This window comes from Tiliqua scincoides, chromosome 2 (assembly GCF_035046505.1).
Source record: "Tiliqua scincoides isolate rTilSci1 chromosome 2, rTilSci1.hap2, whole genome shotgun sequence".
Classification (NCBI taxonomy): domain Eukaryota; kingdom Metazoa; phylum Chordata; class Lepidosauria; order Squamata; family Scincidae; genus Tiliqua; species Tiliqua scincoides.
In genome coordinates this window covers 260,559,182-260,575,964 of record NC_089822.1, presented here as the reverse complement: position 1 = coordinate 260,575,964, position 16,783 = coordinate 260,559,182, and the positions used below count along the sequence as shown (strand labels likewise).

At 50.2% G+C, this 16,783-nt stretch overlaps 2 protein-coding genes across 2 annotated transcripts in view; one reads left to right on the top strand and one right to left on the bottom strand.

Moving 5' to 3' along the window:
* Nucleotides 1–13,001, bottom strand: part of LOC136640459 (tripartite motif-containing protein 10-like) — a 195,288-nt gene extending 182,287 nt beyond the window's left edge. Inside the window, exon 1 of the mRNA XM_066615612.1 lies at nucleotides 12,908–13,001. The gene's annotated coding sequence lies outside the window, so the exon portion shown is untranslated. The remainder of the gene's footprint in view (nucleotides 1–12,907) is intronic.
* Nucleotides 1–16,783, top strand: part of LOC136639120 (zinc finger protein RFP-like) — a 573,475-nt gene that overhangs the window by 473,103 nt on the left and 83,589 nt on the right. The gene's annotated exons all lie outside the window — the stretch shown is intronic.

Here is a 16,783-nt window from a genome sequence, read left to right as displayed (position 1 = left end):
AGATTTCCAAATTCATAGAATTTGTTTTTCTTGAAAACAATAATCAGAACTTTGAATTGGGCAGAACAAGAAACTGGGCATCCGTGAAGATTTGTCTGTCTCATAGTCATGTAGTCTTGAGGAAAGGAGACCAGCCGAGATTTGGGTTCAGCATTTGGCATCAGCTGTGGCTGGAGATCTCAGAAAAGAGGGATTCTATCTCAAGGGTCCCAAGAGCCTCTTTGAATAGCAACAGTAAAGGAGGTTTGCTATCTACGTTTCCAACCTTTGGAAAGAGAAGTAAAAGGAAGACTGAAAGCAGGACTGAGGGACATGGAAGCAAGAAATGATCTGGTTTCCCTAATGGGACACCCATTTCTGCCTCAGAGTAGTCTAGATCAGGAGCTGTCAAACTGTGGGTCATGAGCTCACATGAGGTGGGTTGTAGATCAGTGGTGGGCCAGTGGAGGTGTGGGGGGGGGCAAAAGCCCCAGGTGCAGTACCCGGGTGCATTGGGTGGTACCGTTCTACAAGCTGCAGCTGCCCCCTCCCATCCTCCAGAGCCATTCCAGGGGCAGGCAAAACCTTGGCACATTGTAAGCCTTCTCAGGCCTCAGAAGCGCCTTTCATAGTACCTCCGGTTTCCTGTGGAGTTCTCAGAAGACTTTCAGAGTGTCAAAGAAAGTCAAGTGAGGCTCCTCAGCTTAGTATGTATCTGTGGGGGGGGGGGGTGTCTGGGGGGGCCAGCGTGTTGCATATCTGGCCTGAGGTGGCACAGAAGCCAGGTCTGTTATTGTTGCAGATTGTCTTTCCCACCTGTCCTTGCTCACAAATGGTTCCAAATAGGAGCCATTCTGGAAGATGAACAATGTCCTGGGAGACTCTTGAGAGGGGGGCTTCTCCAGGCTACCTTTGCACTCTATTTGCCTTTGTGGACTTCAGAATGGCCCACAGAAGCCTCTTTAACCCACTTTTGCTTTCTGGAAGCAAATTGGAAGTCTGTGGTATAGTTAAAGGGGTTCAGGGGGTAGCAGTTGTACTGGGCATTGGGTTTTGGGAGGCAACAAGCTGAGCCTGACACAAGTGACCAAAATTGTTAAAACCATGTTAGATATCATTGGAAAGGTAATTTAATGCAGAACGCAATGAAACAAACCTCATTGGAATGTCTGTACTCTGTCAAAAGTTACGGCCAATTTACCAGAAAATGAAAACACAACTGCCTTATGGAACAAAAAGTGGATTTACCTAACTCAAAACAGACCTGAAAGACTGATTGTTCTGAGAGCCAATGAGATGTTATTATGATACAGCATGGAACCAATAAGGTGTTAATATGTGTCAGCTCTCATTTCATGTATCTTACACATACACCTGCTAACTGGGTAAAAAGGCAATTTTTCAAGTGGTGCTCCTCATATATTCAACAGGAGGAGAATAACTGTCACTTTACTCCAGTACGCTGTCTCGAACCAGTCAGAGGTTCACTTTTTATTTATTTACTTAATTAAATTTTGTTCTGTCTTGGGGGGAGGACTACAAATTTTCTTTAACCCTAAGTAGCTCATACATGCCTTAGCTATGTTGGTGACTGGGGGGAGGCACTATAGCAAGTGGGTGGCGAGATCCTGGGGATAGGAGGCAGGTTTCCCAATGATTTTCCCTTTTTAAAAGCCCGAGTGTGATATTACTTCCGGGGCATCATTTGAGCTTGGCATTGGGCTACACAATCATTAGCTATGTCACAGCTGGAAGTGTCCTTCCAAAATCCAGAAGTGGCTGCTGGAGGCTTTGCAGGCCATTCCAAGGTTCATAGAGTTGGATGCAACCTTGCGTGACCAGGTGGAGGCTTCCTCTTGCGCCACCAGGAGGGTCACAACCCACTGTAGAGGAATAAAGGGGGATTGCAGCGCAAAAGAGTTTGGGCATCGCGCTGGATGAGATGATTGCTTTATTTGTTGTCCTGAACGCGTGATGGTCTCTTTGAGAAAGAAGCTGGAGGAGGAGGAGGGAATTCCGGGACAGAGTAAAGAGCAGATTTCATGCCATTTAATTCTGATGATTGCCTGAAGGAGTTGAGAGGCCTTTGCAGAGCTGGAAAAGAGGCTCTCACTGCCAAGTGGCTCTTAATTATCACAGATACTTGAGTATAAGTCGATCTCACAAATAAACCGAGCCAAAAAAACAATGAGTTTTCTGTGACCCTTTGATCAATGTGGGGGATGAGGGGCTTACCAGGAATTGTTACCTGGCTTACCAGCAGCAAAAAGCCCAAAAGAAAAAAAAGAGCCATTTGTCTTGTTCTCCAGACAGGGAGGGAGATGACGGTGCTGGTGGAACATGCAGGCTCTGTGCAAAGGATGGAGCTGAACTTCCACAGCAGCAGCCCTCACACAGACTGCGATTCCTTAAGCGCCTTCATTTCCCTGCCTATTTGAAGAAGAAGTTAAAATGCCTAATTTGTTTCTTTGCTTTCTGTGGCTGCCTCAGAACAATCACAGTCAAGTAAAAGTGCTCCTCCCCCCACCCCCTGCATCTCAGTCCTGCTCCCCCCACCTCACCCAGCAGCTACTCCTAGACTCTGTCCTGACCTCCCCGCTTGCCCACAGCAAGTCCTTCCTCAGGACTCATCTGAGCCCAGCCCTTTCTCCTCACAGACCCCACAGCAAACCCCACAGCCCACATTCCCTCACCTCCCACAGTGACCAACCTATATGACCCCTGTATACATCAACCCTCTTTCAGGGCCAGTTTAAGGCACAAATTCTACCACTTACAAACATGTATAGACGGCACTTTCTTGTCAATCGCTCTGGTCTGGAAAGGAAAACCAGCAGAGCCTGAGAAGACCTAGGATCCTGCAACTGCCTCAGGGATAATCCACAAAAAAGAAGGGGAGGAGGGTCTCTCCACAGAATGAGGCTCCTGAGTGAGTGTAGATATGGATTCCTGTATCAGCACCAGAAAAGGCCACCTGTCCCCCAGCACAGTCCAGAGTCACTCGGATCCTCTTGAGCTCCTGGCTCAGGGACAGAGGAGTGTCAGCAGGGTGATTAAAAACGTTGAACTGAACTCCCCACTTCCCCACAGCCCAGATCCTTTCCTCAGGACTAAGATCTAAGTGACCCTTTCTCCTCACAGACTTCCTGGCCATCCCCACAGCCCACCATCCCTCCCCTCCCACAGTGACCTCCCAGGAGTGTCTGCCTGCTGTGAATCCCTCACGGCCCAGCACAAAAGGCCACCCATCAAATCTCAGAGAGAGATTTGGGATAGTCGGGCAGATCTTGCCATTCGTCTCTGCATCTCACACTCTTGCAGTCCTCGGACAGGACGAGTTTGGGATAAGCCGTGTCTGGGTCCAGAGTCACCTTTGCTGTTGGGTGGAGGGAGGGGAGGAAAGAGACAAGATCAGCCTGGAGACCATCCTGAGGAAAAACAGCCTCCTCCCAACTGTGCCTCAAGAGACCTCCAGAAGCGGGAGGGCAGCCTAGAGCGTGAGGGCTGATGCTCTAGCCCAGGTGCCCCTGTCCTCTCGCTTCCTCAGAGAGGCCTCCAACATCCCCAAGCCTCAGCTGCCTCCTTTGTTCCCCCTTTTTCACGGGTGGGGGGCGGAAGAGGGGTGGGGGCAAGGGGTGTGTGGGGGGTTAAAAAACTGGGGGTTGCCCCACCACCGGGACCCCCAGATACGCCACTGATTTCTCTCCCCCTTCCTTCCAGCCCTACACCATGGCAAGTCCTGCCCACCATCTTCATCCTTGCACACCATTCTTCATTACCTTGCGTCATGACTGCCTTCAACTGCTTCATGACTTCCTCCAGAAGGGGTTTCACATCACGGAGTCCTCTGATTCTGCTGGTCAGCCCAGGAGGAAAAGCCACAGGAATCTCAAATGCTTCCTTCTTCTCAGACCTGATGTGGAGGAAAAAAAATCTGATCCCAAAATCCACCAATCAGAAGCATTCCTGGGGGTTCTGACACCCAGGACAACACCCCCTTTTCTGCCCCCCGTCCTTGACCCAGAAGTAATTGCAGTGGAAAGAGGGAATTGCCTGATCAAGCGCTATGGGGTCGCTCGGCAGCAGCGCCCAGGAGATGCCACCCATTTCCCCACCTCCTGGAATGGCGGTTGCCTCCTGGGCACCACTTCTGAGCGGCCTCAAAGCGCTCCAGTCAAGCAGCCTTTGTGTCCCTCAGAAGGGCCTGGAAGGTCCTCAGAGCCTGAGAAATGGGAGGAGCTCACGTCACTTCTCACCACCCTGAAGTTAACCCCCTTCCCTTGTGTTAAAGGGGAGAAGAGCAGAGGCAGTGCTTAGCCCCAGCAGGTTCTGCTGCCAGCGCTCTCCTCCCCTTTAACACAAGCCTCACGGCCGCATCTGGGGGCCCCTCTCTTCGCCTTTGATAAGAGAGGAGGGGCGGCCCTCAGAGCAGCGTGGAACCATTCAGAGAGTGGGTGTGTTCCTGCAGCCACTTTTGGCATGGCTCTTTCAGTATGGGGGGGTTGCGGGGGGCGTCTCACAGCAGCACCCCCCGTACAATGCCTGAGGCATTTGTCCCACTTGCCCCCCTCTAAGTACACCACTGCATCCAATCTGGAATTCCTGACTGGAAGAAAAGGACAGCCTGGAGGAGAACAAAGAGTAGAAATCCTGCAGGCAGAGGGAAGGACACGCTGGGGGTGCTTTGGGGAGGAAACTTCTCTAGTGATGTCAACAGGAATAGAGAAAACAGCAGGTGCACAAACACCTCAGGGCAACGTGTCGCTGAAGGAACACAGAGGTCTGGCAGCTCTGTTGCCTGTTCCAAAGAGACACAACACTGGAGGGTGGGGAGTCCTACACTCTCTCCCCAGAAGCCCCTGGAGAACCATGTTCTTCACAGCCTTTCCCAGCATAAGGAAGCAAGAAGGGAAAGGAGTGGGATCCACGTACCTCTGCAAGGTCTTTCTAATATCCTGAAAAGAAAAGAAAGAGAACTCAGCACCTGCCACAAGGAAGACCCTGGACGGAGATGCTCTCTGGTTCTCCAATGTTCATTTGGCAGGGATCTGTCTAACACACTCCATTCAAGGACTAAGCTTGTAGCAGCTCTGCATGTTAGTGGATCCATCACATACCCCCCACCAGTATGTGGGGTTGGAGGGTGGTGAGAGATGATGGAAATGGGTTGGGGTAGGGGAGGCAGTGGGGTGAAAAGGGAAATGGTAGCGGGTGATCAAGGTAGTAGTGGCACTGCTGATATCTTATCCAGGCCACAATCTCAGTATCACAAGGGGATACTTAATGCCAAGCAACTTCTGACCCAACCTGGGGCTTAGTTCTGGCCAGAGGCACTACAGTCAAACAACAGCTTCACCAGGGCATCTATTAACAAATGGATAAATGGCCATCACTGAATTTTGATACATCCCTGTCGTATACTTGGTCTCACACTCCCAGGGTTTTGGGTGCTCAGAGTTGTTGGTTCTGAACCCTAGAGCCCTCAAAGATCCCTGTTCGGTAGTACTGCCACCACCCTGTAAGAGCCAGTGTCTCAGTCCAGGGAAACTGAGACCCTCTAGGCTTAACTATATCCCTTGTAGGCACTGAGCACTTTCTTTACTTAAAGTCTTAGTCTTCAAGTTACTAGTCCACAATGAGGATTTTTGGTAGCTTGCTGAATGGCTAGGCAGGATTCTGAACCTTTGTCCCCAACAGACAATGCACCAACATGGTAAAAAGATTTTTACTTTATTAAGTATATAGGGTTACAAAAAGTTACAAAAGGCAGCAAATGCTGGAGGCATAAAACTTATAGGAAACATATCAGCATAAAATAATAAAGCTATCTCTATTATTTCCTAACTCTCACCTGGGTCAGCTTCTTTTGTAGATCCTCAGGTCAGCTACCTATGGGCCACATGGTCCTGGCGGGGCAGGATGTGCACCCACCACCTATCTCACCAAGAGACAAAGACCAAAGACGAAGACAAAGGGCCAGACACCCCTTTGGGCTTTTCTTATACCTCTCATGCTACAGGATGATGTGACTCTGTACTTTTTTTGAACTGACCAATCCGAACTCTTGGGGACAGAATCTTCTGGAAGTGGGGCTGGATGCTAGTTCTCTTAGTTCTCCCCCTCCCCACTGGGGATTCCTGGGCGCCTCTCTGGCTACTGTGGTGCTACATTTATCACCTTCCATGAGTTGTAAATTCCTTGCAGCTAGGATGCAAGCCACTTCTATGTTACTGGGTTACTTTGGTTCAGGCTTTGCAATGCTACTAGGCCTGAACTGCACATATTCATGACAATCCCCAACCCCCTCTTATACTCAGTAAGATACCTCTGTAAATTAGTTTTATTTAGGAATTTAACTTGCCCTGGGACCATTCCAGTTAGACTGCTGTAATGCACTATACATGGACCTCCCCTTGACAGCACAGGCAGTTCGTGGAGCTCAGCAGACCTTACCTGCAGGAATTCGCTGGCCGGCTGCTGACACTTCTCCATCTCCTGGATGAGATTTCCCAGAGAGGAGAATTCCCTGCAGAGTCTGACCACGTGCTCGTCCCTCCTTCTTGCAATCTCCTTCTCCACCTCTTCCATCTGGGCCAGGAGGCTTTTCTCCTCTTCTTCCAGGAACTGGTGCATTTGTCAAAACTCAGCCATAGTCTTTTGTTTCTTTTGTTCTGTTTGGTTCTGCAACAAGTAGACAGGAAGAAAAGAATGGCAGGCCAAGGGCCGCTCCTGTGGCAAGCGGCTGCGGCCGTACTGAAAACGGCTGCCATTGCATCTATTGCACCCACGGTAGCCGCAGGTGGCACCTTGGGAGAAGGGAAGCAGCCCCGCAATGGGGCTCCTCGATTCACCACCAACCAAAAGGTTGGCGGTGAGGGAAGAGCATTTGTGTTGGGCGCTGAGCCAGATCTGCTCAGATCTGAGCCAGTACAGATCTGCTCTGGATCTGGCGCAGCAGTGCTCCACCAGACACGCCTCCCTCCCTCCCCACTCCCTCCCCCAGGCCTGCCTCCTGCCTGCCCTCTCCCCGCCTCCCTGTCATGCCTCCTCCCCGCCCTCCATCTGCCTCCCCATTCTCTGGAACACCTCCTCCCCGTCTCCCCCCACCCCCGCTTTCCTCTCTGTGGCTCAGCAGTCTGTGCAACCGCCATGTGGCGGAGGCTGGACCACCATCCGGTGCTTGCCTGCCGGTAAGCCTCGCAAACGTGCCTTACGGATTGGGCTCTGAGTCTGTCCTTGCAGTACCATGAGGTCAAAGATGATATGAAGGACATTTTTGAGTTTTCACAGAGATCACATCACAGAGATCACATCACATCACAGAGATCACATTCATGAAAGAGTTTTCCAAAGACCTCAAGGGGCCCACCTTCAGAATGGCCGTGCACAGAAGATGGGGCCTTCCAGCCACTGAGGATTAGAGGAGCCGAGCTGCCTCCTGCCTTTGGACTCTTGAATTTTCTATTCCACATCTCCAGAAATAGGTTCATGTATTTTTGAACTGCCCAACAATCGTGACACTTACCAGCAGGTCTTGGCTTTCTTTTTCTGCGTCTGCTTTACACTTCTGGATTTTTTCTCTTTCTGCCCTCAAGATCTTCAGCCTGCTACTGATCAGATCCTGGTGAGAAATGAAAGTTCAAGTTTCGTTCCTTTGGAGAGATAACTGATATTTACACAATAAATACCCTGCATTTTTCTAGCAGCCCCCTAAGACCCTGAAGACCTTGGGGTCCTCATCACATAATTCTACAACATCTATTATAGTAGTAGATCCAGTTAGAGATGGTTAAAAATCCCTAAGACAGGTGTGGCACTAAGGTAACTGCTAGGCCTCAGTCTGACTCCATCTTGGTGCCTGTAACATCTCTACAGCTGGTGAGGATCTTGCTTGACTGGAAGGTGGGTCAATGTCACTGTGAACTTAGCCAGTGAGACCAAAATAAGGAAGCTCAGTAACAGCCAGTGGCCTAAGCAAAGTTAATTCCAAACTGGAAACATCTGATACTCTCCAGTTGGGAGGGGTCAGAGTGAGTGACCGACTGTGAGTGGCCTGGAGACTGCACCATCTTCTAGAAGGCTCAGTGGATGGATCCAGCCCTCTGAAAGGCTGGTAGCACAGGTAAAAGAGGAACCCCTCAGAAGGGAGGGGCTGGCTACGCTTCCATTGTGCCCTGGATGCTCGGCCCTGCCAGTCATGGTATGACAGGTAGCCTGAAAGAGGTCACCTTATTTGCTCCCAGGGGATGGGAGGACTCAGGTGAGAGGCAGGGAGAAGTCAGTTTAGAAAGCCAGCTTTTTTGTTTTTAGACTGTATGTGTTCTTTGGTAAATGCCTTTCTTATTGAGTCGTATGTGAACTTTTATTCTTTAATGAGCCATTATAGATTTCTAGGTCTGTGTTTGGTCTTGATGACGTAATGGAACAGGGGCTTATCTGGATCTGCTCACCTTGTGTGTGCACCAGATTTTTGAAGCCTGGGTCCCCGAGGTGGAGGGAGTCCAAAGCCTGCAAGAGCCGGGGAGGAACCTGAAGGCCTTCAGCTGTCCCTGGAGCTGAAAGATTGGATGTGAAGCCGGGTGGGATTCTAAGGCTTTGTCACAAGAGATGGTAGCAATACTGTAGGATGCTGAGGACGTGAGGTTAACTCCCTCAGCCTCTGCCTTACAAGCCTGCCTCTCATTGACCTCTTGCTCAGTGTCCTGTGCCAGTGTCACTTCCCCTAATGGTGGTGGAGGCAATACTGGGCTCTTAGCATTCCTTCCACTAGCCACTAGAGGCATCAGATGCCAAAAAGAGGACAGGCAGGGCTTACCTCTCTCCTTCTGTGTCTAGGGCAAGTGCTGCCATTTGCTCTACTGGCCATGCACAGAATACTGGGCTCCATGTCCTCCTCTGGCACGTACAACACGAGAAGAGGATGGAGCCAGTCTAGACTCCGTGGAGGCTGCAGGCTAGGGACGGTAGTAGATGAACAATGGGTCCCCTCCCTTGACTCACTGCCTCCCCAAATGTGTTTCCTTACATGAAGTTCTTCACTTGCATCATGGACCGGCAACCCCTGCAGGGGGGTGGGTGTACCGGTCTATATATGTTCAGGGCTGCAGGCCACTCTCTGCAGTTCCTACCCCACTTTATCACATTGCATTTTTAATGGGAGAACATTTTCCTCTTCAGGTTTGATGAAGGGCATGGATGTCCCCATTAACTCCTATTTATTTTCCTTCTTAGGGAGGAAAATTTCCCTTTATAAGCTGCTTGGTTAGAAGTCCAAGCCTTCTAACCCTGAATTATAAAGAGAACCTGCTGTATATCCATTGGACTGTAGACTGGGGAACGCTGGAACTATTTAACCAACCATTTGGGCACCAAGAACAGTTATCCGAAGGGGAATACCTTCCTTAGAGCAGAAGATAATTAACATCAGCCCTCAAAAGAGACAGTTTCTTCATGTACCAGGAAGAACAACCATATTCCACAGAATTCAGTTTAAGCAAACAAAATTTGCTTATCTAAGATCCAAAAACACTCCGACACTCTTTCTCTCGATACTGAGCTAAACAAACACATCGGTAAAGCACCTACCACGTTTTCCAGACTCACAAAGAGAGTCTGGTCCAACAAGAAGCTGATAGAACATACCAAGATCCAGGTCTACAGAGCTTGCATCCTGAGTGCACTTCTGTACTGCAGCGAGTCATGAACTCTCCGCTCACAACAGGAGAGGAAACTGAACACTTTCCACATGCGCTGCCTCCGGCGCATTCTCAGCATCACCTGGCAGGACAAAGTTCCTAACAACACAGTCCTGGAACGTGCTGGAATCCCTAGCACGTATGCACTGCTGAAACAGAGACGCCTGCGTTGGCTCGGTCATGTCGTGAGAATGGATGATGGCCGGATCCCAAAGGATCTCCTCCAAGGAAAGCGCCCTACAGGTAGACCACAGCTGCGATACAAGGACATCTGCAAGAGGGATCTGAAGGCCTTAGGGATGGACCTCAACAAGTGGGAAACCCTGGCCTCTGAGCGGCCCGCTTGGAGGCAGGCTGTGCAGCATGGCCTTTCCCAGTTTGAAGAGACACTTTGCCAACAGTCTGAGGCAAAGAAGCAAAGAAGGAAGGCCCATAGCCACGGAGACAGACCAGTGACAGACTGCACTTGCTCCCGGTGTGGAAGGGATTGTCACTCCCGGATTAGCCTTTTCAGCCACAATAGACGCTGTGCCAGAACCACCTTTCAGAGCGTGATACCATAGTCTTTCGAGACTGAAGGTTGCCAATACAATACAAGATCCAAATGATCCTACCTTGTATTCCTCGGCAGCCTCATCCAAGAGAAGGATGGTATGTGATCGATGTTCTGGGGATCGCTCACAAAACACACACACCAGTTCCTTATCCTCTTTGCAGAAGAGATGGAGACTTGCCTTATGTTTCACACATAAATCCCCTTTCCCTGGATTAAGCTGTAGAAGTTTGATTTTTTCGACAACATTTGCCAGTGAAAAGTTTGGCCGGAAATTCCCTGTCTTAATTTTGGCTTTGCAGAGGGGACACTCCAGATCTTCCCCCAGATCTTCCCATGTCTCACAGTAGTTGGTGATGCAGCCCCTGCAGAAGTTGTGGCCATAGTCCAGGGTCACTGGGCCTGTCAGGAACTCCATGCAGATGGGACAGTTGAGCTCCTCTTCCACCGAGGCTGATGCCATGAGAGGCAGATCCCCTACTGCTTTGTTAGAAGAGCAGCTTGTAAGATCTGAAAGAGGACATCAGGGTGGGATTGGACAACTGAAAAAGAAGAAATGCCTCCGGGGGAAACCACTATTTCACCACCCATCTACTCCGGAAGCTCCACAATTTCTCTGCTATAGTGTCTAGTTTCTGAAACTATTGACCAAATGAGATCCTTCCACCCACTCCACTGATTAGCTCTCCCTGCAGCCAAAGACCTTCCTGTTCAGAAAGTTGTTTGGTATGACCTGAAAACTGCAGGATTTAAAGGAGCCCATTATTGTTTCTGGAGCCCATTATTGTTGTTGTTTATTTATTATTAGGAATATTTATATACCACTTTTCAACAACCACCACTTTCAAAATGGTCTCTATAAGTGTTTCTGTGGTATGGGTACCACTAGTGGTACTTAAGGTGTCTAGTAGTACGTGTGAGACCCTCTGCCTCCTGGCAGCAAGACCAGTAGTGCAGCTCAGCAGGCAGAGCTCTCGCGAGCGCTTTTTGTGTACTCTGAAAAGCCCTCCTGTCCATCCTGAGCCTCTTCCTGGTGTCTGTCATGTTGCATCTGGCTTCCTAATCCAGAAGTGACTGATGATGACATCCATCACCAGTTACTTCCAGTAGTACTTCCAACAGGTGGAAAATGTGAAGTGGTACACAAGGGAAAGAAAGGAAAATCATGATTCACTGTCCCCAACAGGCTAGCAATGTTTTTAAGACACACCAACAAACTGGTCCTGGAAATGATGCTATCTATTGAGAGATGGAATCTATATAATCTATCTATTGTGCAACTGTGTACATCCCACTATGTGCAGTGTCTAAACCCCATTTAAGAGGGTAAGAAACCGCAGTAGTAGATTCCTTAAATTTGGAAGTTGCATTGGACTCTGATACAGTGATTTTATGATGATAATGATGAAGATGATGATGATGTTGGAAGGAGTTTGCAGTCACTGATGGGGTATTGGTATAGGATGCCAACTGCTGCTTCTCAATGTTTCACGTGAATGCTTCCTTAAGGAGAGATGTTGATGGAAAATGGGTACCCAGCAGGGCAGGGGGAGCAATCAAAGTTGTCTCAGCCTTCCGCCTTCCCCCACACATCCTGCCAGGAAGGTATACATCTGAGAGTGTAAGAAAGAACAAAAGGAGGGTGTTTCTGGCAGTGAGACAAAGGCAGACGGCTGCTGTAGGAAAAGTTAACCGGCAGAGCAAGGGAGCCGAGTCCTAAGACCACCTTTTAGAGTCCAGGAGTGCCCCTCTGGGAGCTGATGCAACCTGCAGGTGCTGTGCTATTTGCCTGTGTCATATGTTCAGCCTGTATAACTGTAACTATGGAGAGGCAGTGCAGTATAGTAGTTATAGTGCTGAACCTGAAGGCTTGGGTTCAAATTCCCACTCAGTCATGTACCTTATTGGGTGGACCACTATCTCTCAGTCTTGCTTACCTTACAGGGCTATTGTAAGAATAAAAAGTGGTGTGGGAGCCATAAACACAGGAGCTTTATGGAGAGGGCGTTTGCTACCTCCTAAGCCTCCAGTTATCTCTCCTCCAAAGGAATTCAGAATCCAGTTTGTGCTGTTCCTGGAACTTCTCACCACTGGAGAAGGAGGTGTGCTCATAACAGTATGAGAGAAGATCCTTCCTCAGATACATGCATTTCTCTCCTCCTGACATGGGCTGAGCTCAGAACCAAGAGAATCACCTCTACCCCATAGGCAGATCTTCCTGCAGTTGTGTTGCATACCCCTCACTAGTCTGAGTAGTGAGAAGTTCAGTGCAATCCAATAAGTAATTCTTAGACATAAGCCCTCCCCACCCACAGCTCAATGAGGCTTACTCCCAAGTAAGTGCACATTAGATTGCAGTCTCCTTTGGTATGAGTGATCGAATCCATGTTGGATGTCACCAAAGCTGGAAAAACTGCAGAAAGGAAGTAAAGATCAGGATGGAAGCCTGTTTGCTACAAGAACACATGAAGCACAGGAAGAGTCAGTCTCTTGGCCCATCCAGCTCCCTGCTGTCAACACTGAGTGGCAGCAGATCTGCAGGGCCTCCCAGGGGTCTTTCCCAGCCCTCCCTGGTGGATCACCAGCACGCCCCATATTGGTCAGAGGGACAGTTATTCTCCCCTTGCGAAATAGAAGAGGAGCCGCTCTCAGCTCCAGAAGGGGCGCCAGAGAACTTTACCTCTTGGGGGAGATCCTGCCAGAACTCTGCCTTGGAGCCTCCTGGTCCTGGGGGGGCTGGAGAGGGGCCGAGCCCGGCTCTGGACTCTGGTCTTCCGGGCTTCGCAGGGAGGGGGAGGTCCCTGTCCTGGCAGCGGGGAGGTCTTTGCAGCCACGCCCTCGGGGCGTCTCCTCCGTCCTCTCCTTCCTGCAGCCACACTGGAGCCAAGCGAGGGGGAGGGGCGGAGAGGGTGCAAGTGCCTGGGGGGAGCTGGGGCTGGGCAAGGAGTTGTGCCCCACTGCGAGGCCCCTGCAGGACTCTCCTTGCCCACATCCACCCCCCTGTGGTCGAGGCAGCATCCAGGGGAGCGATTTCCACTGATGAGAGCATGGATGGGGGGGGGCTGACTGAGCATCCTTCCTGATGGGGGGGGTTGGAAGGGGGAATCGGTGACTGCGAAGATGCGGGTGCTGAGATCAGGCTGACCAGATGTCACAGCTTCAGAAGAGGACCAGGCACCCCAAAATGCAAGACATGCAAGCAAAATGTAGGACAGGACAAGATAAAAGTTTAAAACACTCCCTGCTCTGCTTTAGTTTAGTGTATGGGAACTGTGGCCAGGTGGGAATACTGTATAGTACATGCACTCTGCATATGCCCAGAAATCAGGGTGACCAGATGTCACAGCTTCAGAAGAAGACCAAGCACCCCAAAATGGAGGACATCCAAGAAAATAGTAGGACAGTAACAAAATAAGAGTTTAACACACTCCCTCCTCTGCTTTAGTTCAGTATATGTGAATGGTGGTGAATGGGGGAATACTGTACAGTATCTGCACTCTGTACATGACCTCTGTACAGAGGTCGGCTGACCAGATGTTGAGGCTAAAAAAAAGACATGTCCTGGAAAAAGAGGACTTCTGGTTACCTGGCTGAGATGGGTCATGTTCAAAGGAGGCAAAGTGCAGATGCTCAGGAGGAAGAAGCCTCTAGTACTATGTCCCCATCCTGTGTGGGGATTGCTGGTGCTTCTGCTGGGATGCAAATGGTGCCTGTGCCCCAAGCCTGGCTGGGCCCCCCCACAGCACACAAAGGCCAGAGTGACCCTCACCAGAAAATCAGGGCCTGCGGAAGGGATCAGGTAAGAACCTTGAAAGAAAGGAGTGATATTAATAACTTGATGGTGCCCCCAAAGATCCCAAAGATGGTACCTGCAGAGTTACCAGACTGGGTGGAAGGGAAACCTTTAGCCCAGTTGATGGTGAACCTTTTGGGCTTGATGGGCCAAAAATTCAGAAGATGTCTAATTTGACTCTGCTGGTATGTCGCACATGGGTACCTGCACCTGAACCAAAAGAGAAACAATTCTTTAGTTACTGATTCAAAAATACAGTCCAATCATCTTTAGTGGTACAGTATTATATAAAGCAGGGGTCTCCAGACCCCAGCCTGGCGACCTGATGGGGCCCACAGTGAGCTTCTAGTCCTCTGAGAGCCTCTGGCCAACCCGACCAGAGCTGTGCTCCAGTCAGGTCCAGAGGGTGTTCTGAGGGCCAGGGAGGCTGTGTGGTTTTTCTCAGAAAACCAGAAGAAAAGGCCTTAGGCTTTCTCAGGGTCTGGGAGGCCTCTCCAGCCCTCAAAACATGCTCTGGGTGTTTCCCGTGATGTGTTGATTGAGGTATTTACTCCTGTATGTGTAAGTAAGCTGCTTGTGGGGTGGGGAAATGGGGGGTCCATTTGAGTGTGTGCTTTATTTCTGTGGTGTGTGTTGGTGCCTGGAGAAATCCTGGAGCCCATTCATTCATTTAATCGTTCATCTAAGTTCCATCTCCAATGTATTGATTTCAATTTTATATTTAACATTTATTTTTTTCCTGCCCTCGACGCTGCGCCAGATATTGGATGTGGCCCTTGCCAGGAGCCAGTTTGGCTGGAAACTTTGTTTCTTGATTTTGGCTTTGCAGATGGGACTCTCCAAGTCTCCCAGATCTCCCCACATCTCACAGTAGTGGGTGACACAAACACGGGCAACTGAGGGCTCCTCCGGCACGTGCTTGAGCCTCTCCCTTAAGTCACCGGATTGCAGCCTCCTTTCCCTGCTGCAGAAAGGTCACACTTGGGAGGTGGGGTGCAGTTCAGGGGCAGAGCACTGGCTGTCCGTACAGCAGGTTTCTGGTTCAGTGCCCAACACATTCAGGCTGGGTCAGGAAAGACTTTTACCAGAAACCGTGGGGAGCTGCTTCCAGCCAGTGCAGACAACACTGAGACCGGCAGCCCTATGGCTTGACTCCATACAAGGCACTTCCTACATTCCACCACTCATCCCTCTGAAATGAGAAGGATGGAATGTCAGCCAAGACCGTTCCTCAATGAACCACTAGGGGATCGGGCTTTGACCACGACTAGCCCTATGCAGGGCCATATTACCCATTAGGCTGACTAGGCTGAAGCCGAGGGGCCTTGCAGGGTCGAGGGGCCTGTCAATGTACCCGCCCTGACGTTGGGACACAAGGCACAAGCTGGGCCCTGTAGCTCACAGCAGATGGCTGCAAGCAGTCCACCCCAGCTTCAGGGGGCCTTTGAGGCAGGGGTGGGAACTACACCAGTATACCCAGCAGAGTAAGAATGGCTAGGTCCATTTCTGTTGCAGATTATCCCTCCCACCTGTCCTTGCTCCCAAATGGCTGCAAATAGGAGCCATTCTGGAAGATAAACAATGTACTGGGAGACTCTGGGAAGGAAGGGGGCTCCTCCAGGTCACGCCAGGCTACCTTCCCACTCTATTGGCCTTTGTGGACTTCAAAATGACCCGCAGAAGCCTCTGGAGGCCACTATTGGTTTCTGGAAGCAAACTGGAAGTGTCTTTCCAAAAACCAGAAGTGGCTGCTGGAAAATACTGTGGGCCATTCCAGCATTCATAGAGTGGATATGCAACCCTGCATGACCTGGTGGAGGATCCCTCTAGCACCACCAAGAGGGTCACAACCCATTGCAGGCGACTAGGTGGGTTGCAGTGCCAAAGAGTTTGGGCATCACTGGATGAGATGATGGTATTATTTATTGCCATCACCATGTGATTGTCTCTTCAAGAAAGAAACTGAAGGAGGAAGAAATACTCAAGAAATACAATGAGGGCCCAATCCTATCCAATTTTCCAGCACCAGTGCAGCTGTGACAACAGGATGGGCACTGCATGCTGCAGTGGAGCACCAGTCACGGAGGTCCCCTCAAGGTAAGGGAATGTTTGTTCCCTTACCTCAGTGCTGCATTGCAACTGCACCAGCACTGGAAAGTTGGATAGGATTGGGCCCTGAGGCTTCTAGTGCACTGGAGAGTTTTTGTCTCCTTGTCCATACTCAGAGGCTGTGATGCATGTTAGCCAAGAATCTGATGGATGTGAGGATAGTCACATGGATGTACTGTTAAATACGCTGTGGAGTTCTCAGAAGGCTTTCGGAGTGCCGAAGAAATGAGTGAGTGAAGCTCCGCAGCTAAGGGAAGTATCCCCGGGAGGGATGGTGGATTGCGGATCTGGACAGAGGCGGCAGGGGGCCAGTTCCATTACTGTTGCGGATTGTCCCTCCCACCTGTCCTTGCTCCCAAATGGCTCCAAATAGGAGCCCTTCTGGAAGATGAACAATGTACTGGGAGACTCTGGGAAGGAAGGGGATTCCTCCTGGTCACGCCAGGCTACCTTCCCACTCTATTGGCCTTTGTGGACTTCAGAATGGCCCACAGAAGCCTCTGGAGACCGCTTTTGGTTTCTGGAAGCAAACTGGAAGTGTCTTTCCAAAAACCAGAAGTAGCTGCTGGAAAATACTGTGGGCCATTCCAGCGTTCATAGAGTGGGTATGCAACCTTGCATGACCTGGTGGAGGATCCCTCTAGCACCACCAAG